The sequence below is a fragment of the Corvus brachyrhynchos genome, unplaced genomic scaffold (assembly GCF_000691975.1).
Source record: "Corvus brachyrhynchos isolate BGI_N302 unplaced genomic scaffold, ASM69197v1 scaffold242, whole genome shotgun sequence".
Taxonomy (NCBI): domain Eukaryota; kingdom Metazoa; phylum Chordata; class Aves; order Passeriformes; family Corvidae; genus Corvus; species Corvus brachyrhynchos.
Window position 1 is genome coordinate 155,200 of NW_008236636.1, and position 25,767 is coordinate 180,966.

The 25,767-nt window shown below is 38.6% G+C and overlaps 1 long non-coding RNA gene across 1 annotated transcript in view; it reads left to right on the forward strand.

The window, feature by feature from the left end:
- The window catches only part of LOC108444808, a 155,654-nt gene that overhangs the window by 64,525 nt on the left and 65,362 nt on the right, over positions 1–25,767 (forward strand). The window contains exon 3 of the long non-coding RNA XR_001859508.1: positions 6,207–6,297. This is a non-coding gene — a long non-coding RNA (uncharacterized LOC108444808). The remainder of the gene's footprint in view (positions 1–6,206; positions 6,298–25,767) is intronic.

Below are 25,767 nucleotides of genomic sequence, written 5' to 3' on the forward strand. Positions count from 1 at the left end.
TTTCCCTATTCTAACCTGAGATCTCATTCCTGTATTACTGAGGTTAAAGATGATGTCTGCATGATTGTCATTGACCTTCTTATTGATGAAGGGGTTAAACATTTCAGTTTTCTTAATTCATCTGTTACCTCTTCCTCTTTCTACTAATCTTCTTACTGAATGACTATGACTCACATCTCTTTGTTCATTTACAGTGCCCTTTCTTCTCATGTCCCCACATGCCTGTGCTCTTCTTTCGTACTCATCCTTGTTACTCTGGTTAGTTTCCACTTTCTTATTGTGACACTTTTAGGCTTGAGATTGTTGAAAAAACAGTGATTTTAACCAGGAGGTCTCCATCTAGGCTTGTCATTCCCTCTCCACATTGAGATAGATCATGCCCAAGTCTCTACTGTTCAGGAAACTGCTGTCTCTCCTTATGTATTTGTTGTTATTTTTCTGTTTGTTTGTTTCTTGTCTCTTTTATGGTTTTATCTTCCAGTCTCTGAATGTATGAAGTCTGCATGTTGAATTTCACTAGCATTTTTGCTACTCCCTTCCCTTCCTTTCTAAATATTATGGATTTCACAATTTCACTGTGATTTTCATGTTACCTACAACTTTTTATTCTCATCTATTCTTTTCATTGAATTCTTCCTTCTCACTGCTTCCAGCACATCCAGAGTTACTACCTTTCCATATCCTGCTGGTTTATTTTCCCAGTGACAAAGTGGGGGACTAAAACCGCCAAACAGACTCTGTCTAGTTGATGGGCTGCTTACATAAAGCTTCATCCTCTCGATAGGTATTCATGGTGGTCTGCCTTGTCTTTCACTGTAGTCCCCAAGTTTGTTTCCCTTTCCATTGCTAACCTTTTTTCGTCAGGTTTACATTGTGATTTTAAATCACCCTTCCTCATTTCCCCCACTTGTCCTTAATGAACAATTAATATTACTAAAATTACTTCTAGTAATTTTTTAGCATATTAATATACCTTAGTAAGTCTTCATTGTGCCAGGAAAAAACTGATTTTTTATCATGTTGCAAAATTTCTCTCTCTTTATTCTTGCAATGTCTATGCATGCCAGGAAAAAACTGAATTTTTATCATGTTGCAAAAGTATAATTTCTCTCTCTTTATTCTTGCAATGTCTATGCACACACAAAGTTTTTAAGTTTTCAGCTAATTGAACCACTACACTTTCTTTGGTCCTCTTCTGATCCTGTTATCATAATTGACCAGTGGGTTCTTATTCAGTTTATCCTAAAACAATCCCAGTAAGGTTAGCGAAGCCTACATACAATGATACATTCCATGCTTTTCAAAGGGGGATTGCACTGTTACCACTACAAGGTAGAATATCATATTGAGAAAATCAAACTTTTTATTGAGATACCAGTTTTTCACCATACATTACATTTTGGAGCACATTTTATTTTTCTGATCCTTTATCGATGTCTGAAAAGATTATGAGGGCAGATCAGAAGAGTAAATTCTTCTGCCTCTTCTTCCTGAGACATTTTTGATCTCTTTTGGCTCCTGTCATTATCTCCATGTGCATAAAGAGCATGCGATAGTTAATACATGAGATCACTTTGTCTGGAAGGTCACAGAATAAGTTCCTCAAATGTTTTTCTCCCAATTGTGCAAGAATAAGAATAATGTGATGGGCAGCACTTTTAGGTGAAGCATGGTTCTCAGTTCTGCTTACAGTCCATGGTGTCACACATCAAATGATTCTAGCATTATTGTTGGTATCAGTTCATAAGAAATAGTGGCTCAGCATGCTAAAAATTAAGAAATGTGTTAAAAAAAAACCTATTAGGAGCAGGTGTGAGACCAAAGCCAAACTTGTACTTTTTCACTTGCTGTCTCTCTTATTTTTCCTTCCCTGCTTTTTCACAGGATCTTTTTGTCATAATCACTCTCATAGCTCACAATTACAATCTCGTTAGACCGAAAACTTTTCATTCTTATTTGTTCTGTGTTTAAGGAAAAAAACAAGCAAAAGAAAAGAAACAAGCCCTGGTTCCAACTGGAGACATTTGCAACTACTGTAATGTAAATAATATGTAGCCCAGACATACAATGAACTGAGGGACTGCCAGTACTTTCTGGGCCCACACACTTGGAAGGCAGTGGAGGGAGCAGGAAATGATTAGCAGAGGGGAAAGGCAGAGCTCCACCAGGCAAAGCTGAGGAAGCTCTGCAGTTTCAAGAGTTGCCAGCCCTGCTCAGGGCTGTCTTTGTGCACATGTTGAGATGTGGAAGCTGCTTGAGGTCAGCCAACAGAGTTGTTTCCACACTCACTAAGATTTTGTCTTACTGGCCTGAAAGCACTCACAGGTTAACAATAAATAACAAGCATGTAGTGAAGAAAGGAAGCAAAAAACTCGTTTTGAATTTAGAGGTTGCCGATAGCACTAGCTGTGTTAGTAGCAGGAAAAAAAATGCATCATAAATGTCTAAAGCACCTCAGAGTCACTCAAAGGATGAAGAAAAATATTTATTTGGGCTCCCTGCTTGTTTTCATTCACATCTACGAGCTTGCACACACACACACTAAACCCAGCTGTGTTCTTTGTAAATTTAAAGCAAAAATCATTTTATTGAGTCATCAGCTGGAAGAGGTATGAACTCTTTCAGTAAGTAGGAGCACAAGAGATTTTCCACAGGATCCTTTGAAAGTCTCATTCGTCTGGGCTGAACCATCACGTCTGGCAGAAACTCACTTCTGCTGACTCCAAGACCCACATCCAGGACATGAATATTCATCATGTTACTCATGCTGCCTTCTTTTCCCTCTGATGTGTTTGACTCCCAGCACCAGGGAGACACTCAAGAGCAGCTGTGGAGATTTTGCCAGGTTTTACTGTTTGGCCTAAGCAGGAAATAATTTTCACATCCCATGAAGCTTTCCAGTACAAGGGAGTTCTTTTCTTTCTTTTTTTTTTCTTTTTGTTTTTTTCTACCCTGCTTTAATAAAAAATTCTTGACTAAATGAAAGTTTTCAGTGAAGAAAACAAACAATTCCTCTTACCTACCCTAAACTAAATCAAACCAAGAAAATAATCCCCAAATCAAGAAGAAAGGCACATTTTCCATGATTCAGCCCCCAGATCTGAACTGGGATGCCCTGACACCAAGTTATCTTTTATTTCAGTAAACATTATTTCAGTCTGTCTCCTCCCTTCATTCCCCACTTGAAATTCCAGCTTGAATCTAAGAACTTGTTTTCCCAGTAGAGCTTCACTGAACTGACTGCTGAATTTTCAGGTTCTAAAAAGTATAAAAATTTTATATTTTTCTATAAACAAACAAATTCCTGCCTAGCTTTACTTGTAGCATTATTTGAGATCCTTTAAGAACATGTGAGAAAATTTATTCAAGACTGCACAACTTGAAATACAATGATTCATATGACTTCTACAGCCTCTTTGTAAGATGATAGAATCACAGGATCACAGAATGGATTGGATTGTAGAAAACCTTAAAGATTCATCCCCCCTGCCATGGGCAGGGACACTTTCCATTAGACCAGGCTGCTCAAAATCCCATACAGCCTGGTCTCAAACACTCCCAGGAATGGGGTATCCACAGCTTCTCTGGGCAACCTGTTCCAGTTCCTCATCACTCTCATAGCAGAGAACTTCTTCCTAATATCCAATTTAAACCTGTTCTCTTTCAGTTTGAAGCCATTCCCCTTTGTCCTGTCACTACATGCTCTTTAATAAATAGTCTCTCTCCATCTTTCTTGTAGCCTCCCTTCAGGTACTGGAAGGCTGCAGTTAGGTCACCCTAAGCCTTCTGTTTTCCAGGCTGAACAATCACAGTTCTCTTTCTTAGTCTTTCCTCACAGAAAAGCCCCAGCAGGTCTGTGTCCTTCCTGTGCTGGGTACCCCAGAGCTGGATGCAGCACTGCAGGTGGGATCTCACCAGAGTGGAGCAAAGGGACAGAATCCCCTCCCTGGCCCTGCTGCCCACGCTGCTTTGGATGCAGCCCAGGACACATTTGGCTCTCTGGGCTGTGGGTGCACATGGCTGGGTCATGTCCAGCCTCTCACCCACCAGCACCTCCAAGTCCTTCTGGGCAGGGCTGTTCTCCATCTGTTCATCTCCCTGCCTGTGTTGATACCAGGGGGTGCCCCCAACCCAGGTGCAGCACCTTGCATTTGGTCTTGTTAAACCTCATGAGATTCCCATGGACCCATTTCTCAAGCTTGTCCAGGTCCCTCTGGATGGCATCTCCTGTTCTTCATGTGTGTCAACAGCACCACTCAGCTTGGTGTCATCAGCAAATCTGCTAAGTTGTAGTACACAAAAGGATGCTATCCAGTTCCCACACTTGTCTACTGGAGCTTACAACAAATGGGAGAAAGATGACAACAGTTGCCTCCTTCTGGGTAATTGCAGGAACTGTGGGATCCCCATTAAATACCCTTTGTGGCTGGAAGCAGGACACGGGGTGCTGTGCAAGCCCTGCTTGCTGCATGACCACCACCTGGGAGCTCTAACATAACCAGAAGGCCATCAGCCTTAACAATGCCAGGAAAGGGAAGTCTGTGAGATGATGGTGGTACAACATTTTACAGGTTTCGAATACCCCAAATGAATAAATAACCCCAGTTTTGAAATAGGCAATGAATTGCTAGTATTATGGCTAGGCACAAAGATAAGAAGAAAATGAAGATGCTTCTATAAGATTAAAGGCCAATTTTATCTAAGAGATACAGAAAACCACATCTAAAATACTATTGCCTAAAGGAGAAGCTATTAATACTGGAATAGACAAAAGTGGTAGGGTGATGAGCCTATAAAATACAACATAATGCATGTAACTCTTCACAGAAAAAAAGCAGGAATCTGCACTAGCTTAGTCATTGGTTAATGTTAATGTTTGCTATTAAAAGAGGTGAGTTGAGTATTAAAAGAGGTGGCTTCTACAAAAGAATAATTCTATTCAGGGGAATGGGTCTATTTAGCCTTAAAAAGACTTTTCCCATTAATGCAACCCGTAAACTCTCATGTAGATGTTTGACTCAGTCAAATATTTTGCATGACACTGACACATTTGACAATAAGATATTTGTGTATAACCTGAGCTTTAAAACACATTTTAATATCTCATTAAAATTCCACTTGGAGAACATATGGCATATAAAAATTCATTTGTTATCTTGATTGATGGCATTTCAGTGAGCACTCTTTGATTTTAGAATCAAAATATAATCTTAGACCTAATGAAGCAGGCTGTGCAGGCTGAACTTTTTGTAGCTTCCCACAAACTGCTTCAGTATTTTTTGGCAGCAATTTTGTGAAACACATCAGAAGGGACAGATCAAACATACTTTTAAAATATGTAGTCTGGTAATAATTGTGATTATATGTGCGAGAGATAAAACAGATATTCAATGACTGATAACATTAAATAATGGAATTAATAATAAATGGAATCATCTGGGAGAAATGGAAATATTCTATACAGGGAGAATTGTTTCCATTCTGGGTGGGACTGAGGGAAGGTGAACCCAATCTTAACAAGTGATGCAGTTTGAAAAACAAGTGATGCAGTTTGAAAAACAAGTTATGTGAACAGTGTGTGAAACATGAATGTCAGCAATGTACCATTAGGTGGTGGCTGAAGGAAAACAAAGAGGTTTTAAATCTGTTGGCTTATATACACTTGAGAAAAGCAAAAGAAATCTTATAATCAACAACAGCTGAACTTCCTGAACTCTTTTATGAGTCCTGCATCCTGTGTGTATCTTTGTGACAGAAGCCTCCTGAGCATTTCAATAACTCGGCTTGCCAGTTGCCAAGATTTCCATTATGGAAATCCATATCCAGACAGCAACAGACCCTGTCTTGTTCAGACACCTGTCTCACAATCCCCCTACAGAGATGCCTTTTTTGCTCTTGATTACAGGGAGAAACCTAAACATTCAGTGCAAACCGAACAATTGGATTTTAAATGGCTGCAAATAGCATAAAAATATGTTGTGACTATCTTACAGACACACAGAGCAGGAGTAGGAATAAGTGTAGGAGAGTTCAGCCTGTCACATTCAGTTCTTCTACGCTGCTGCTTTGGGAGTTTCTCCAGGACTGTGCAAATATGTACAGCATGCATCTAGCTTAGAAATTTTTACTCCACCTCTGAAATGCTTAATTTTGAACTGCATGTTTTGTTTATCTTTCTTTCTTTTTCCTTTTTTAATTCTCATTAGCTTAAGAAACCTGAAAAAGCTCAAGAGAGAATGGAAATGCATCAAACCATCCCTTCCTCCTCCCACTTGTGAGCAGTGCTTTATTTTAGAGGTAAGTTTGGGTGCAAATGCCTGCGCCAGACGTAGCTGTACATCATCCTTTTATACTGAACCTGGGCCTATTGCTTGGGTCTTTCTGCATAACTTGGTCCTTTACCTCACAGAATATGGGATAATCTTGTGAATTGCTTTTAGATCGAGTTTTAGGATTATGGAATTTTGCCCTGTCTCCAAAGGGGAATAATGAGCTACTCTTTTGTGCTGGTAGATTAACAAGGTCTCTTTTTCCCTGGATAGTTAGGAAATGCAGAGGCTGGCTCAGTGAAGCCCTTAAGGGCTCTTTGTACCTCAAAGCCTACCATGCTGTGGATGAAGGAGCATGACATGACCATGCATTCCTTCTTACTCACTTGGGCCGTATCATGCTCCTAGAAGAGGCATTACCTTCCATATAAGCCACCATCAATCTTAAAACCAAGTTTTCTGAAGTATATGCATATAAAAATTCAGGTGCAAAAATGTCTCATATCTATATTATATCCACATTATTCCCACAGAGACCAGATGTTCTTTCTGAATGATGATGATGATGATGATGATGATGATGATGGTGATGATTGCAAGGGCAGCAGTTGCTGGGAAATTTGTTATTGCAAAGCAGAGAAGTTCACAATAACAAACCCCACCCTCTCTGCCAGCACGTATTGAGTACACATTACACCACAGACTAAATTTATGCTTTCCTCAAGTTCCTTTTTAGCTGCCTTTTTTTTTCTTTTTTTCTTCCCCCAGCTTAAAGCTGATATATTTCTTATTTAAGGTTTTGATCTGTTCTCACCAGGACTGCTACAGGGTTATGGGATTTAATATGTCATTAAGATGGGCCACGTGCAGTTCAGGGCAGTACATTAATGGCCGAGAGTGGGTTATTCAGAACTCTCCGGCTCTCCAACATGCCATATACCACCCTCCTCCCCCTCACCCACAAGATCAGACTTAGCTCACGTTTGTTTTTAGAAAGCAGAACTTGAAGCCAGGTATTTTGCCACAAACATTTTCAGGCTTACGATCCAAGCAGTTGTAACTGAATGCTGTCTCTCACATGGAAAAAAATTCTGAACATGCTGTACATTCTTCAGTGCAAAATAAAATCCAGATGGCCTTTATTTTACAAAAAGAGTGGGACCAGCAGATGAAGAGACAGAAGTCCTTTCTTACTCGCATCCATTTCCAAACCTTGATAAAAAAAAGCAACCAGCCGAAAGCTCTTGTGACTGGCCAAAGGCAAGCAGTTACTGAATTATGAGATAACAATATGAGGAGAAACATGTTCTTTCTAAAAATAAAAGGACATTACCAGATGCAAATTGAATTAGTATAGGTGTTTATCGTCTTGCAGTCCAACAACTCAGTTTTCAAAAAAGAACTGGACAGCCTGGAATGTGGAAAAGTCAGGTCTTGTGAAGAACATAGGTTGCTGTCACAGAGCACTGGGAAAAAAAAAGTGGAACAAGGTAATTTTGAGTCAAAAATGAAGATGTTCTGTTATTGATAAAGGCTGGATGGAATATTCCAGGGCTATGAAGATACTTTCTCAATTTCTTTCAAAAGAGAATTTAAACATGGTTCCGCTGGTTTTGTGCTGGGGTGGAAACAGTTAACTAATGGTCAATTGATGCCCTCTTCCTGCCACAGCATACTAAACCCAAGAAGAAATAAGAAATGTTCCACAGTATCCATTTAAAATTCACCTAATATTTTCAGAAAATTCACTGATTCATTTGCACAAATAATGAAGGCAGACATTCCTTTTATTTTTCATCAACATTACAAAGGGGGCTTTTTTGAAACGTGTTTTGAAATGTTTCTATATATATAACTTTATAGTTGCTGTTTACTCTTATGACCCCCTTCTCTTCCTTCCAGTTTTTCTTTTAAAAAGGGAAAAGTAGAGCAAAAGCACATTTAAAAAAAATGTGTACTTTAGCCAAAAGAACTTTTTTGTCTTTTAAATTCCTTAAAAACTTTAGGAAAAAGACTGAGAATATTTTTGGATTTAAAAGTTCATATTTAAACAATACCCTCCATTATGGTGGGACGATTTAGATCTAGATCTATTAACAGCTTTGAAGATAAGCCAAGAACTCAGTCCTCAAAAATTAATTAAGTGAAAATACTAAACATTTCATTTAGTTTGGATGGGAGGAGAAAGGGAGGGATCTGTATGTTTCAGTGTGGCAGGAGAATTGAACAAATTAGGAAACTGCCAGGGATACTGAGGAGTTTTCTTTAGATTAAACAGAGATACAAAACAACAAAGCAGTAATAAAAAAAAAAAAAATAGTAGAGCAGAGAGAGTGGTTTTCCCTCCAGATTTTCCTCTTGAGTTCACAAACTGTATCACAGCGTTCTAGGTGCTGTAATAACGGGGAACAGCCCTGACTTTTTTGGATGAAATTTTGTTTGATCTAAAGCACTGGAGTTTTATCCCTGTTTTTAAAATAATATAGAAGGTTTTGTTTTGCTCCAAAAATTCCTAAGTGAAATACTGATAGAAAAAGAAAACTTTAAAGAAAACCTCCACAAAATGCTGTTGCAATTTCTAAATTCTCCTAACCCACTTTTTTGGTGATTTGTGAGAGGAGGCTGAAACCAGAGCTATTCTGTACAAACCCCATTTTTTAGCATGTGCACATGTACGTGTATGCATGGCTATGTGCACATAAGCATACGGACATCGATACGTGTCTGTGTGTAGGTAAGGATAAGAAACACCCCGGTCCCGGCAGGTCTGCTCCTAACCTGGGGCTGTTCCACTGATAAGCCCCTGTGATCCATAGCACAGCCTGTCCTGGCCAGGTGCTGCCTCTGGCTGTGCCCCTGGAGCCCAGCCCTTGCTGCGGGGCTGTGTCCCAGGGTCGGGGAGGCAAGACCGGCACTGCCAGAGAGGTGTGCAGCCACAGCCTCATGCAGTCTGAGGGTGCCTCTGGATCCTCCCACCAGCTGTTCTGCCTTGTGCTCTGCAGGCTGGCTGCTGTCGCCAGGGCTGTGGCTGCCAGGTGCTGCCTCTGGCTGTGCCCCTGGAGCCCAGCCCTTGCTGCGGGGCTGTGTCCCAGGGTCGGGGAGGCAAGACCGGCACTGCCAGAGAGGTGTGCAGCCACAGCCTCATGCAGTCTGAGGGTGCCTCTGGATCCTCCCACCAGCTGTTCTGCCTTGTGCTCTGCAGGCTGGCTGCTGTCGCCAGGGCTGTGGCACGGCCCCTCTCCATCGAGCCTGGGATCCCGCTGGTAGCTCCAGGGCAGGTGCGCAAGAGCCAGAGTTCAGGGGAGAAGCACCAGTGTTAACTACAGAGCTGAGAGACTTCTTGCCTGAGGGAAACGGCATAAGACTGTAGCTAAATGCAATCAACAGCTAGAAATAGCTGCTTTCATTTGGATCAGAGGTTGCCTATCTCTAAATTGGCTGCTGTGAAGGAGAAAATAAAAACAAGAGCTGTGAGTCACAGGTTCTGAGGGAAGGGATGTGTAAAAGACTGTAATGGATTCCTCCCTGCTGCCGACATCCTCCAAACTGCCCTTGGGCTGTAGTTTGATAAAGGCAATGAAAGCTGATATTTCCATACCCAGATACTTATTTAGCCAATATTAGCAAACCAGCATAAGCTGAAACACATTGCACTCTTTTGTATGCTCAAATCTGAGACACCATGAGAACAGCACTGAAATGATCTGATTTCATGTTCCTTAATGAGTTTGCCTGCTACCAGAGACCTCTCACATGCACTCGGCTTTGTTCCAGAAATGACTAAGAAAGCTTTCACTCAGGGCCAGACCTCTAAAACCAAAAAGAGTTGGACAACACTACCTGTAAACTATGCAGACAGTTTTTAAACATCTTGTTGAAGCTATGCTGCTGATAAAAACTCGCAATCTTAATATTCAACCATATTTGCTTGATTTTTTTGTTGTTTATATGCTTTATTAAAATTCCTTTCCTTACAAGAAGTCTTACATGAATTACTTGACTAAAAAATTTAGAGAAAGCAAATGCTACAGCAGTATAAGTACAGCTGGAGGAAATTCCTGTTTTATGTAAGCCAGAAAGCGATTTGTGTTTTCAGTAAGTAGTTATGTGTTTGTGGGTTTGTTTGTGTATCTTTATATTACACATTCTCTTCTAATGTGCCCAAAATCTATGTTTTCTGTATCATTGTTCATTCATATTCCACACAAGTCTATCTATTTCTGCTACAGCTTCTTTTGTTGAACTTGGTATTCCAGACAAGGACACACAATTGATTTATACAATCCTATCATTCATTTGATAACATTTCTGTACCTTTGTTTACACATTGTTTGTTTTTATCAATGAAGTTATGTCTTCAGCACACACTTGAGTACTCATTCTGACTGATAAGATACCTTCATGGGTGAATAAAGCTATTTTGGATTTTTGATATTTCTATGAATACTTCTCACTGTTCCTTTTTCAATCTTCTGTTTATCAATCCTGGAAAAGTAGTTTGATGACACATTCAGCAACAGTATTAGATTTCCCTAACATTCTACAAGGAAATTTGTGTTGTCTGGCAAAGGTACTATCTGATGCCACAGGGAGAAGAAGTTCCATGCATTTTTTAATTGTTTATTAGGTTTTATTTCAATGACAAATTGTGTCTTATGGAACCAGGCAAGAGTTTAGGAAATTTTTGCCGTTTAAGTTGTGTGATTGCTCATATAAAAAAACACAATGAATTTTTGAAAACACATGGAGTCTCTTTTAGGAGTCAGTGAAATAAATTTGAGTCTTTTCTAATTTTTTTTTTTTTTTTTTTTTTTTTTTTTTTTTTTTTTTTTTACTTCAGTAAGCTCCAGGTGAGGCCTTGAGACTGAATTTGGCCCACACAGTGAAAATCTGTATTTTAAAATTTAAATATTCTCTGAGAAAGCAGAGAGCCAAGAGGATTAATTAAGTGTTTTTCCATGTTTTCCAATGCAATAGAACTGCCTTTTGGAAATGATTTTGGAGACTACTTTGAAAATCCTACATAGTAATAGTAAAGGTTTAACAACAATGCAGTAAACATATCAAGTTACTGTACTTCATTCTGTTCCACCTATTTTATCTGGAAAGGAACAAGTTATATTTGAAAATTGTGTAGAAATGTTTGTGAAAACTGACTGCTCATCTTACTACCTAGCTGTGCGGGTAACAAATGGAAGGAATCTTTTTACCGTGTTTGTTAGGCCTTACTGTATGACACTCCCCAGAAAAAACTGATGTAGGAGCCAAAGGATCCTGGGACTAATCATATGGCAAAGCAATTGTCTTATTCTAGGGAAATCGGTTCTCATCTCTGTATAATTACTGTCCTTCCTGTCTGTGGTCTACTTCATCTAGACTGTAAGTTTTTACATGCAGTAAAATGAGACCCATTTCATCATATGTTAGCCTTAGAAAAGTAAGAATCTCATTTCAGTTAGTTTTCCAGGCTCCCTGTACATTTAATAAAGAGAAAGAGAGAGAGACACTTCAGGGGATGAAACATTTTCCTTGTCTAAGACTGGAATAATATTAATTGCTCTCTGAACAATATTCTCACTACCTCTTCCTAATGACAACACTTTAAACCAGATGTTAAGCTATGAACAGATACAGTTAGGTGAGACAACTCAAGCCCTTTTGTACATTGCCTGACACCTTATCTCAGTTGCAATTTCCAGATACGACTTCAGTAGAAATAAATAACAATCTATTGGGCCAAATGGAGGCCTGACATTGTTTTACTGTCTTTTGGTGAAAATCTCATAGAGATGTTAAGTTTTCAAGGGAGTTCTCAGCCTGCATTCGGCAGAAGACCAAACCATATGTCTGCAATCGTTGTTTCTTCCCTTATTTATATATTATATGGAGTGAGGCAATATTGGCTAACTCACTGTTCTATGATACAATACCTCAAGGGCCCCAGAATGAGATCTGATGAACTTGTGAGCTTCATAAACAACATGCCTTTTTAGGAGCAGCAGAGGATCTCTGCTGACCTACCTCCTCTGCAGGTGCAAGCCCACCTTGGTGTTTAGGCCAACTCTCATGTCACGCCCTGGTCCCTTATTATGCCACAGGGCTTCAGAAAGAAAGAAGTGAGAGATAGGTTTGTTTCTACTCATGCTAACTCAAAACTGAATTTATTATAAAACTGCATAATCTAAATCAGCTTTAATATAGTTTTATAGTCCATTAGTGCCATTCTTAAGCTGCAGAAAGCCTAAATTACAAACCTAGCCCATAGTTCAAGATATATTTTATAGCAGTGCATCAAAATGGAGGCTGTTTATTCAACTCCTATGTTAACTTCTCTTAATATCTCACCAGAGCTTTCTAACCCAAAAAGATGGATTTTCAGTTCACAGTTGCTGCACATCCCTAAAAGGCCACACAGAACTTACTCTTTAATAAAATTACTCACTAGAAATATATTTTAGAGAATTGGTAAATTGCCAGAGTGAGGTTCTGGGTGACTAGATACCGTCCAGTTCAAAGCAAAAGACTCTGCTGCAGGGCTTTCTGTATGGGCAGCGTCTTCTCTGTGAAGGTGTTTTGCCCTATCAGTGATTTTGTGCTAACTCAGCTGTGCTGGACCCTGTGGAGCAGAGATAGTGAGTCATGTCAAGGTGCTGCAGACTTTTCACCCATCCTTAACCAATCCATGTCTGGGCCCATCTTCCACATCTCACTGTACAAAAATATACATTGTGGGAGTTGTACATGAACAGAAGTTTTGGATTGTATCTTACTCCACTTATGTACCTACACACAGGGGTAAATTGTGTGACTTTATAGGCCTTGGTACACATATGTTGCAAATTGCCTTTTTAGTGAATCCAGAATCACAACTGAAAAATGACACAACTAAAGTTTCTGCATAGCAGAATCCCCAAGCATTTCTGTCAGCAGTTGTCTTATCAGATATCCAAGTTCAGCTGTTGCAGGCTTTTGTTTTTACTTAGGGAAAATTCCATCTTGTGAAATAATTGTCAAGAGTTCTTGAAAAAAACATGAAAAATGAGAATGAAATATTCATGATTCATATGCTAAAATTCACATTTTTCTATGGTCTGTGAATGTTGATTTCCGAAAGGCACAGCAAATGGAAAGAGAAGCTTAGCTTCAAAGGGGATGTTATAAAGGTAAAGAATCTGATTTAGCAGTTCTACCTTTGTTCCTCCTTATGTCTGTTAGGTGGGTTACTGCCTTTTCTGCCTCTTCTGCCCCTGTATTTAACCTCACTTCAAAGGACAGCTGTATTTCATCACTCATAGCATACTATGAAAGCTCATTAGGTGAGAGGTCTTCCTTTTCAAAATGTTTTAAATATATTAATTATTTTCTAAAGTATCTTGAGCACATTCTAATTCAAAGTTAAATAATTTCAAATAAATGCATTATGATGTATTCTTTCACTTGCCAGGATCCAAATAAGAGGGAAAATATCTCATTTGAATTCAGTATAGCTTTTGAGTCCTTGAGATACACTTTGCCAGACAACAGCAACCAGTTGAAAGTGAGGGTATTAGGTATTCAACAGGGGTAACTAATACTTCCTAAAATATATGTGTTCTAATTGGTAATATTCAAAACTTTTAATTTTCAGCTTTGCTATTTCAAAGCAAATTATGATTTGTCTATATCACAGAAACTCCAAATGAAGAAAACTCACAAGTGTATTCCTCAGGCAGGTCAGAAGAAACAAGCTTCTATTTACAAAAGTTGTATTTGTGTACTTCTCTCTCTGAGACTGCACTGCCTGTCAAAGCTGGTCTCTAGGAACCATTATGACCTATCTATTCTTTGTATATCACAGCACATTTTTTTAAAGTGAGAAAGAAACTTCACAAGGTGTGAAAGTTATGATCTTCAAATATATTCTATGAATTCACACATAGAAGGACAGACTTTTTTTTTCTCATTAATTGTCTCTGTCTTTTGCTAAACTTTGACATTCATATTTGTGTGTGTTGCATTAGCAAATGAAATATCTTTTTTGACTTAAATAATAGAGCGATATTTTCATGTAAAATATTTCATGTGCTTTTTAGATTCTAGTGTGCAGAGTACACAACGAATATACAACTAATTTCAGGTAAACTGACTCAACCCTTTATCAAATCGTGCATATAAAGGCATTATCAGGAGATATTGCTTCTATTCCTAAACTAAAAGAAAAAAATGTCCATTTCGATTAAATTAATAAGCTCCAGTAAGTCAGTAGAATAATGCTAAGTAATGCCAGCAGGATCTAGCTTAGAGCATAAAGACTGTTTCCAATGCCAAAAGAGCTCATTATGGTTTGATAGCCAGATTTTGAAAAGATAAAATGTACCAAGAGCAGCATGGATCTTTATGATCTTCAGAAGTGGTTTTAGGACGGAGTAGTTTTGGAGGGTTGAGCTAAAGTCATATTGTAATTCCATGGAGCAGGGACTTCCTCTCAGCCGTTCTGCTTCCTGTAGTAATCCATTTCCTCAGCCAAATGTTTTGTTTTAATACTGGCCACCAAGAGATAAAGCTTCTCTACCTGAATGAGACCTGAACCCCAGAGTCCTCTGGATTCTTACCTGAACCCTGATAATGACATTTTCTTTTCCATAGGTCTCTTACCTGTTCTTTCTTTTCTCCCCTTGGCACAAGTTCTGCTGTGTTTACGTCAAGTCCTGTTTCTCTTGGGAATTAAGCATTTATTCTGCCCTGTTGTTCTCTAAAATTGGCCTCAAGACCTCAAGCCACTCAGCTCCTGAGCAGAATCCACATTTTCTTTGGATAGGAATCCAAAGTGTCTCAGTCAGGAATCCACAATACTCACAAGACAGATTGTGAGCAAGAAATTCTGAGGACAGGAAGAAATCTTAGATTTATTTTGCATTTTTTGAAAGATGCCTACATCCTCTCAGGATTCTGATTTAGGGGTATGAATAGCCTGAGTCATTATCTGAGGATTAAGAAGAAAAAAGAATATGTCTACCACCTCTGATGATTAAACCTCTGAGCCTTGTCAGGACTTGCATGAATGTGAACAGAACCTTTAGTAATAGTATGGATATTTTCAAAGTGCTTTAGTGGCACAGATGCAGGTATTTAAATGTTGTGAACTCCAGCAGCAACTTAATGAAGGCTTTGAGAACTTTGATTTTGATCCTAGACTTAAGTTCTTAGGTCCTTTGTGGCACTTACATGACTATCCATGAGAAAGTGTTTTTTTGTGTTTAAGGAGTTGTGTTGCTCCTTTCTGTACAACTGTGACTCTAAATGAGGAGGTGCTGATGGTGGCTCATCCTACACAGCCAGAGGGGTTTGAGAGGATGATTTACCAGAATGAAAACCGTACCTATAGCTGCTTGTTCCATACTGTAATGTATGGACTACTCACACTTGTGCATATTTGAGTATATTATCCACTGCACTCTTTTTACTTCTGTTTTTTTGGGTTTTGGTTTTGTTTTGTTTGGGGTTTTTTTGGATGGCTTTTTCCCTCTGTTCCTGCTCAGTGTCTGATCTTTTAAGTTTTGGCCGTTTTTTTAGTCATTTTATTTCAAATAACTTGTTAAGAAAGAACAAAAACTTAGTAGCAGACCTTCTGGTTCTGTGATTAACAGAATAATGATCTGTTTTGTTGTTGTCACTCCAGAAAAATTACTCAGTTCACCATTTTCTGCAAATCCAGTGTACACATCCGTCTATACGGGCAGACGTGCACCTCTGGCATATATTGAGTAGAACACATTGCACAGGAACAGATTGCTGCTTGCTTGCATGGTTTTTGCAGAGTAGCTGTAATTCAGCAGAACCTAGCTGAAGATGTTACCCTTTTCACTTAACAAAATGGCTGCAAGGTTTCTGCATGTTTTTGTGAAAGAAAAAAAATTCTTGAAAATGCTTTTCTTATTGGCATTTAAATTAGTTATGCTGCAAAACTCTCGATGCAGCTGTAAAATGATCACTATCCCATTTGTTGTTTATAAGGCTTTTTGGTTTTGTTTTGATAAATGATAATGGTTAAAATTGAGACATGCAAAGACATTTCAGTTTTGCTATTTAATCTGTAAAACTCCAATTGTTCAAAAACATTATTTTAAAAACACATATCTGATGCACTTTTACAACTTTTTCTATAGTTATCTTGCTATTAATGTGCTTGTTTTAAAAGATGATAATAATTTTATGCATGGAACGTCATCTCACATTTTATGAAGTATGATAAAAGGAAGCCTCTCTATCCATCTTCAAAGCTTAATATAATGAATCAACATGAAAAAAACCACTTGCCTAAAAGCCTGTTCCACAGGTAGGGTGGAAAATGAGAAACCTAATGGAAAAGACAGGAAAAGTCAGAGTGTCACTGCCAGAGCTAGACTTAGGGCTGAAGCTGCCAGAGCAGCACACTCTGCTCACAAGGGAACAAGTCACATGTGCAAAGGAACACAACACCCCCCAAAAGTGATTATTTATGCCACTATAACTATATATTCATTCTTCATATTCAGATAGAAAGAAAAAGAATTATGTGGTATCATGTTATCCATTAAAGATGCGCGTTCTTACCACAGAAATTCAGTGATTTCACCATAACTCTCCCAGTCAGCATATTAGATGTCCTTCTGCAGATTACTGATTGCAGGCTCTTCGTGCATGACCAGATTAGTCCCATGAAGGGGGTTGAGTGCTCAGACCTGCACAGTGCTTCATCTAGAAGCTGATAAAAAGATGTGACTTTTACCTGGATTCTGCTGCTGTGCTGAAACAATGATAAGAGCAAGAAGTTCTAGATTTAGCTACACATACACATCAGGAACTGGAAAATCCATTATGCACTATGTGTCAGGAGAGCATAGCTAACTGAGAGGGTGCTTGACAAGAATGGAAACCAGTCCTGCACATCAGACCCCCTCTCCTTTCTCACACACATAGAGCAACCATTTGTTGTGCTGCCACGGGCAGTGCTTGCTATCCGTGGAAACTGTTTCCTCTCCACTGCTTTCCTTTTTGCAAAAGGCTAGGGGGGAGAGACGGGTATTTCCCTTTCATACTAACTGCAGGCTCAAGATGAACCCAGATAGGTAATGTGATTAATAACTAAAAGCTGTGCTAGCAAGTGACACAGTATCTGCCTCTACATGCCCAATTCTGCCCCAGGTTTCAGTGGAAGGTCTGCACTCTAGCTTGCTCAGCTCGAGTGTAAACCTTTTTTCACTTCTCTGTTTTGAGTTATTTGCCATCAAGATTTGGGTGAGCTCTTATTAATTTTCATGTTGATTTTTGGCTGTTTTTTTTTATTTGTTTCTTTCTTTTGCTTTCTTTTCTTTTAAAATTTTGTTTTAAGAAACTGAGACAGCAGATATTTTTGTTCAAAGCCATTTCAATTAACAAGGCTGTATTCAAACTTTAGAACAAGTCAACACATATTAACCTTCAGGTGGCAGGCAAACTGAAAATCTCACTCCCAAAGGACAGCAGTTGAAACAGTTACAGGGAAGGAGAATATGGACAAAACATTACATGATGGCCATTTGCAGCATTGCCAGGTTGGATTCTATATTGTTCAGGTGCTGATTTGCCACTGAGCATGGACTGGACAAAAAAAAAGTCTTAAGGTTAAAAAAGAGCTCTCTGACCAATGAACTTAAGCATCCTTCAGGATAATTAGCCGCTTTGAAAACAGGGTTTATGGACATGTATTAGAAATATGACCATGTATCGCTGAAATGGGAAGGAGGTACATGAAAAAGTGAGACTCTTGACTTCTTGACTATTTTTCAAAATCTAGGGTTCATTAAGGAAGACAAAACCCCATTGTTTGCCATATTTATGTTTAAATGACCTGAGAAGCATCAGGAAGACTTTCTTTTTGAAGATGCACGTGCTCACAATTTTATTTGCAGTGACAGTTTTAGGTTTTAACCAGCTTGTAAACTGGGAACAAAAATTAGCAGAAAGCCTTCATGTTTATTGAATGAACTTTCCCACAAGAGCCACTAAGGCTCTTATAGCCTGGTTTTTGCTGTGTATATTCAGGATCCCTTAAGCTTAATTTTCACATGGGAAGTTTTTTTATTAATTTAAGAACATTGTTTTCTTTGCTCAAATAAACAAAGAAGTTGCAAGGCACAATTATTTCTGGATCTGAAGTACTTAGGGTACAAAATTTTTAATTTTCATAGTGTTTCAACTATCAAACAAACCTTAAACTCACTTTTTATACAAATACCAAATTATATGACAAATGTTTCTTTCTAGATGCATCACTTTAAGTTTGCATGCATACTAGAAATTATGTTTTAACTTTTAATGTTACAAGTTTTTGGGAATGGGCCTAAAACACCAAATATTTTTTGCATCTTTTTTCAAGTGCCTGAAAAAACAGCTTGGAAATGGAAGTTGCATATTCCTCTGATTTTTTTATTTAAACACTCTGAAGAGAAACGTCCCAGTCCTAGGATCATGTTCATGAGTTTCTTCATTAAGTGTTTAGGTTAGACCTGAATATTGCTAGAATTCTCTTACTGTATGCTGATGCCATTTCACTATTTCTTCTCAGTCACAGGTAACTAACTCCCTTTTCCCCAGCAATATTGCTCTGTTTAAATATTTCAGGAAAACATCTTGTCTTAATGAGATGGTATGGCACTTCCAGTGGAATCTCTCCCACTTTGCCTCTCCCTGTGTCATGTTACATAATGATTTTTGTACCTCTCTGTAGTATTAAGATGTGCCAACTTTATTTCCTGACTGAATACCTGCTTCAGGTATGATTTAAAAGGCCAGCCTGTCGTAGAGTTTCTTCTCCTCCTAATCTCACCACTGTTCAGTGAGAAATTTCAGGTTATGCCAAATCTTTATCTACCTTGCCCAGCCTCCAGAGCTCTTGGCAAAAGGCATTATTTGAGCTACATTCACGTTCCATTCCTATCCCAGGGCAGCTAGTCAGATTCTGAGAGATGCTGAACAGGCATTTGTTTTGTTAGATTTAAAATAGTAAATCTCACTTATAGTAACTGTAGAAAGCACTTAGGAATCTTCCTCACCCTCGGTCATCTTAATGTGCATTATGATCAAATTCCAAGACTTTTCACTGGTGTGTATAAAAAGAAATTTCTGAAATTCATCTTTAAGAAAGTACAATATCTTTCAGCTTTCTTAAAAAAAAAGAAAATGATGACTTTCCACATGCTGGGAATATGTTGTCTTATTGCAGGGTTGTGATTATGTTTTGAGAACAACTTACTCATTAGTGGCAAATGTGAATGACATCACTAAAACAGAAAGATATCTTATTGTGTTCACCAAAGTTAGTCAATAAAAAGGCTTCTTTCCCATCTTTTTTTTTTTTTTTTTAAATTTATTTCTGAAATGGGATGTCTGTTTTATTACGGTAACCATGAGGACTTCAGAGTATATGCAAGACAAAGCTTATGAACACAACTAGTATTTACTGCTAGGTCAACTGATACAGTTTTAAAGAAATAAAAACAGTCAAGCCAAATCTTGAAACATGTATTTTTCCAACAATACTGGCTGACCTACTAGAAGATACTACTTGCAAATATGGCACAACGAAATATTTTATCTTTCACGATGACTGGTAGTCATGGGCTTCCTATCTTGTATTTTGCAAGATCATTTTATTAGAAAAAACAGGGAACATATACTGGAGGAAAACTAGCTCATCATCTCATAGACAATGTTAATTTAATCTAAACTTTGAAGTGAATTTCAGCTTCCCAACTACTGTATCAGCCTTTTAGATCAGAAACCAGAAAATCCTGAGATTTCCCTCCTCCTATGTTATGCAAACCAATGATCTATTATTGGAATCTATTTTATTAGTAGCACAAATAAATTCAACCTGTACTTGAAAAAGTACAACCTGTACTTGCCTTAAGGAATAAACAGTGAAACATTTATGAAAAGTGGAAATTATCCTTAAATGACTGCAAAAGTGTAGAACAGTTTTATATACCATGTCTTATTAAAATTCTGCTAAATGAGTACAAAGTCGGTTGGCTTAACGTGCATTTATACATTTTTAAGCAAGATATATATTGCATGAACCAAGGAACTCTGAGATTTTTTTTTTTTTTTGGTAAATAGAGATATCTTCAGTCATCATTGTCATAGCACAGGTCTAAGTAATTTATATTATTACTATTATTCTCTATGGGTTGACTAGCTGCTGCCACAGCCTTTTACCAAGCCAAGAAAAGGGGGATATTTCAGGGTGGGTTGACTAGCTGCTGCCACAGCCTTTTTTACCAAGCCAAGAAAAGGGGGATATTTCAGGGAATTTAAACCTAAACCAGGAAGAGTTTTAGGCTTCAGTGCCTTTCATCATCTATACCTGGAATTGCATGAGAAGGGTGCTTCAAGATTTGTTAGGACAGAGGTAGATGGAAAGGAGAAAAGAATGACTGTGGAAGGGAAAGAAAAACATAATTCAGAGAAAAGAGATTCATGCTGAGCCTTGATGTTGTGAACTCTCATGTCTGAGAAATGAAGATCTATCAAAAGGAATGTTAAATTAGGAAATATGGCTATTGAGCAAAGAACATGGTTTTCAAGTCCTCTGACTGATGCATAACCATGCCACAGTTTTTATCACTGCCCAGGAAATAAACCAGCCAAGTTATTTAAACTTTCTCCTCTCCAGACTTACATTTGGAAGGGAGCTGGGTGTGCTCTCTCCTTCCATGCATAAGTTGACCCAACTACCTTTCCCAAAATGTCCCTGGCTTTCCCAGCTGGAATCAACAGAACTATGATGGCTGCATGAAAGAAGCAGACACATCCAGGCTCTCCATGGCCTAATGGGATCAGGTCTTCAAGGAAAGTAAAAGATGCTGTTTTGTGTTTGGGTACCCTGAGGGACAGTGTCCACTCCAGCTTACAGGGTTGCTCCTCTCATCTCAGCCAAACTGGATCGTCAAGGGAAGGAGGGTGGGACAGCATATCTGTATTCATCCTTTTATCAGTAATTTCCCGTTCTTCCACTTAAATTACTGTCCAGCAGCTCAAGGACCAAATCTACTGTCCTTCTCCTCTTTTCTTCCATCAAGAGGCTGGGCATTGTCTGCCCATTTCTGGTAGGATGTTCTTTGTTTTGTGTTCATGCACAGTTGCACCTGTGGAAGGCAGCCATCCGTTCTCTTAGTTGTATCAGAATAACTAGAAATACAGGCAAGAGATAATTTCTAACATCATTATCTAGCTGGAAGAGTGTAACAGCAAAAGCAAGTGTGCAAGTTAGGGGAAAAGAAGACATGCAGTGGAAAGCTGCGTATCTCACTGAAAATTGGCACAATGCTACCTAGAGAAAAATATATAACTTTGTGCTTCACCTTCCATTATTTGGTCACTTAAGGGATTTCATAGCCTGAAATTGCATTTATTTCCATGTTCTGTTTAGGCATAGTTCTATTTAGGGTTTCCCTCCCCTGTCTCAGGCATCCCAGAATGACTTGATAGTACTGCAGTATCTTGGTTTTGCCCTCCTATGAGGAATTTTGCATTTGAGCTTTTTCAATGATGCTCCAGCTGTTTGCCAACTAGAATACAAAGTTTGGTTTTTGCCTTGAAAGCAAACATGCATTTCTTTTTGAAGGATCTCCATGGGTGGAATTTGTCTGGCACTGAGACATTAGATGTAGAAGATGTAAAACTATCCCTCAGCTACATGGTGTGCATATACAAATATACATAGATATACATATGCTCAATGGAAACCAGCTTTATGAGAAATAGCTATTCTACTTAGAAACATCATGTCAATTTAGTTTTATTGGTGGAAAAAAGTTACCCACACAATAAATAAGGAAGTGAGTTAAAACTGAGGCCAAACACACAGTTTTGTGATGTTCTTCTGCAAAGCTGCTTCTCTTAGACATCAACGAGGAGAGCTTCCCCAGTGTCATTGAAGTTTTTCTGTCTTACTGCAGCTAAGGATTTGATCCTGTTATTTGAACAATTGTAAAAGAGTGCCTGATGTTTAGGAATTAGGGGAAGCTAGACAGCCATGTGGTGTCACATAAGCCAATGATTTAGCCTTAATTTTGTCTGACTAAAGTATGTAAAGCAGTGGTCATGAAAACAGTAAGTAAAGACAAAGCAGTTTTGTCCTAAAATTGCTTAACGAAGGCAGCACTGGCTGAACAGTAGCACTGGTTTTTAGTGACCTTTCATAAAGAAAAGGCAGTCTGTCTGTCATTATGCAAATGCAAGAACATCTGTTCCATGAAACCCTGTAATAATGCCTGAGGTTTGCATGGTATGAGAATAAAAACTGTTTTGACAAAGGCTACAGAGTGCGCTTGTATTAGCCAGACAGCCTTTTTTTCTAATCCAAGTCTACCTCAAGCATAGGGGGCCAGACCTTCAGCTGGAGAAAATTGTTGAGGCTCAGTGGAACTGGTTTCTCAGAGCACTGTTTTATTTTGTGAATAATGAAATCTAAGAGGTAGCTGCTTTATCAGAGCGTTGCTATTTCATTAGTAACAATGGCAGCAACGGATGGGTGACACAATGTGAAATGCTCATTGCAGCCTTCCTATGCAAGCCACAGAAGAGGCAGTGAGCACTGTTTTTAAGAAGTCTGCCAACGACTAACTCACATCTGCTTTGGTTTAATGAAAAAAAAAAGAAAAGAAAGCAGTATTGACAGCAGATATAAACAAGTGGATGTCTCAGTTCTGTTTCATACTTAATAAACCTCAGGAAATACCTATTAAAATCTATTGATTTTTCCCAAGACTGTTACCACCTCTGAATTTAAATGATGAAGGGGCTGGTGTGCTGTGGGTCGTGAGTGCTGGGGACTTGTGCACTCCAGTGGTGACTGATAGAAATATTATGAAGATGGAGATCAGACAGGAACACAATGTACTGCTGCTCACATAATCTTTTTAGGAAGAGCAACCACAGGCTGCTTTCATAGGCCTAACTGGAGCACGGGGGAATTAGAGCAGAATTTCATCTTGCTGACGTACGTCACAGCTTCTTTTCAACATCAGAAGCAGGGGCCTCCTCCATGTATGGAGCCAAAAGATAGCTCTGTCCTTGGCTGCAGGGGGAAAGAGGAGACTGCTTGATTTCTCTGCATGGGGGTAGTCATGGGCTAATGCCAGTCCTTGCTAGAGGATCTGCTTTAGAGCAACCATCACCCTTTCAGAGCCTAGCTGAGCAGCATAGGATTCAAAAAAAATTTTCTGCTATACCTATATTTAAAAGCACTTAACTTTCACATCACAGATATTCACAGATATATGCACAAATATTTGCAAGGGCTCAAAATTAGCTGGGAAGTTTTCCTCTAATAGTGGGTTTTGTTTGATTGTTTTCAAAATCAAAAAAGGGTGGGAATTTAGCCAGCTTTTCTATAGGAATGCAAACATTTAGACATTAGGTCTAAGTTGAGAAGGTGCCTCTGGCTGATCACAGATGTTTCATATAAGTGGGAGCGTTCAGTTTCTGCCTGTGCCCGTGTTTGTTCACCAAGTACGGGGCAGAAGCCAGGACTTAGCTCACACCACCCTCACGGCGTCCACATAGCTAAACAGGGATGAAACAAATCCTACCCCAGAGCCTGTAACGCAGAAAAGGTTATGATAAATGATTAGTCTTAATTTGCCTTAAATAACTAAAACCAGGAAAGAGTCTGGCATTTGTTAAACAATTTGGCAGTTATTTTGGGGGTGATGGTGAAAATAGTGCAATCAACACTATCTCTGGTCTCCTTTCAGGAAGTTACCACCACAGCCAGCAATTGTTGATGTGGATGTTTGCAGGAGATGAGCTCTGTGTCCCCTTTTCTCACTGCAATCCCTTTCCTGCCTGTTGAAAGTGACAGCAGTGTAGGACCATCTGCCTTACCACTACAGTGCTGAAATGTTTGTCTTGGTCTGGAGTGACTTTCTTGGGCAGGATGACCATCCAGCAACGATTCCTGCAGTGAGTGGGCTCAACAGAGCTCTCAGGAAATGGCTGTTTCAAGCACAGGTTTACTTGTGTTCCTGAGGGTAGCACATGAGCAATGGGCTATTTCTGGCAGTTGTCATCATGGACTGGTACACATCCCATGATGATATTTTTTCCTGCACCTTGCAGGTTTGGGGGTGGCATCCTGGGGAGTGCTGCTGGTTTCTGTTCGTGTTTTTTTCCGGTAGATCTCATGTATTCCCTCACGAATTAAATTTACCTTTGGCAGTGAGCCCAGCGCCATATCGATTTTGAGTCTGGGTTTTTTTCCCAGTAAATATCTGGGACTAAAATTTTGGGAGCAAACTACACAGCAGATTAAAGAAATAGATATCATTTTTTTTTCCAACAAAGAATAGATCACTTGCTTTTAAACAGAATAGGTTACTGAAAATAGCAGATGAATTGTTAAAGCCTCTAGTTGTTTACTGGTAAAATTGAAATGTTTTCAACTCCTTAAAATTTACGCAGATGTTTTACCTTCAAAATTGGCATTACTAATTCTCAGGCTAAGAGAGTGATCTGAAATATGACAGGAAAAGCAAACAGAATTTTTTCTTACAAGATATAACCAAAAGGTCAGAATTATGAGGCTTTTGTGAAAAATTGTTTTTTCTCTGAAATTACCTTCTTCATTTCTAAATGCAGTTATCGATCAAATATTGAAAAATCTATAGTGTTTTCCTTCTCTTTGTGAATCATCTTGCTTTCCAAGGTGGAATTGAGAAAAGGAAAAATGTAAGACACAGCAACAAAAGCCAAAAATCTCCTAAATCAACTAGCATCTTCATATAGTTTTAGAATACAAGGAAAATAAAATTTCCTAAAGCATTCCTAAAATAAAAATATTACTGAAATTTTCAAGATATTTGATACAAGAGTTATATCCTTCCACCAGCTCTGCAATTGCAATGGTCAAGCAAACTTTTTAAAAAATAGTGCATTAATTCTACATTTCCTGTATTTTTTATTGCTTTCATTGCTAGTGTTCATGAAACGTTAATAGGCACTCACATCAACCAATATATGCCTGCAGCTTTAGCTTCATCTCAACATGCTATTATGTGATTACTATATAATGCATCAGAAATTACTTCTCATTATTGTTTTTAATCATGATGATTAACTTGGATGGCTTCTTCAAAAGTCTAATTCTGCATCTTTATTTGAAATCATAAGAGACCTTCCTTAGAACCTGAGACATGCCAGAACCAGACAGACAAATTATGTCAGCCACCCTTATTTTATTACTGGTTACATGACAAGTTTGTACTCTTTGGTGAATCTGTCCATGAAGTAAACAACCTTGTTTGGTCACGCTGTATATGGATAGTGAATAACACGTTCAGTTAACTAGCTTTCCAGAGAGGCAGAATGTGAGGAAGCAGAGATCATTTATTTATGGCATTATTCATATTTTAAAGCCATCATTTATTTATACTGTTGATGCAGTTTTCTTACTACTGTCATATCACAGTTGCCTATGATTTCCAATAACACAAGA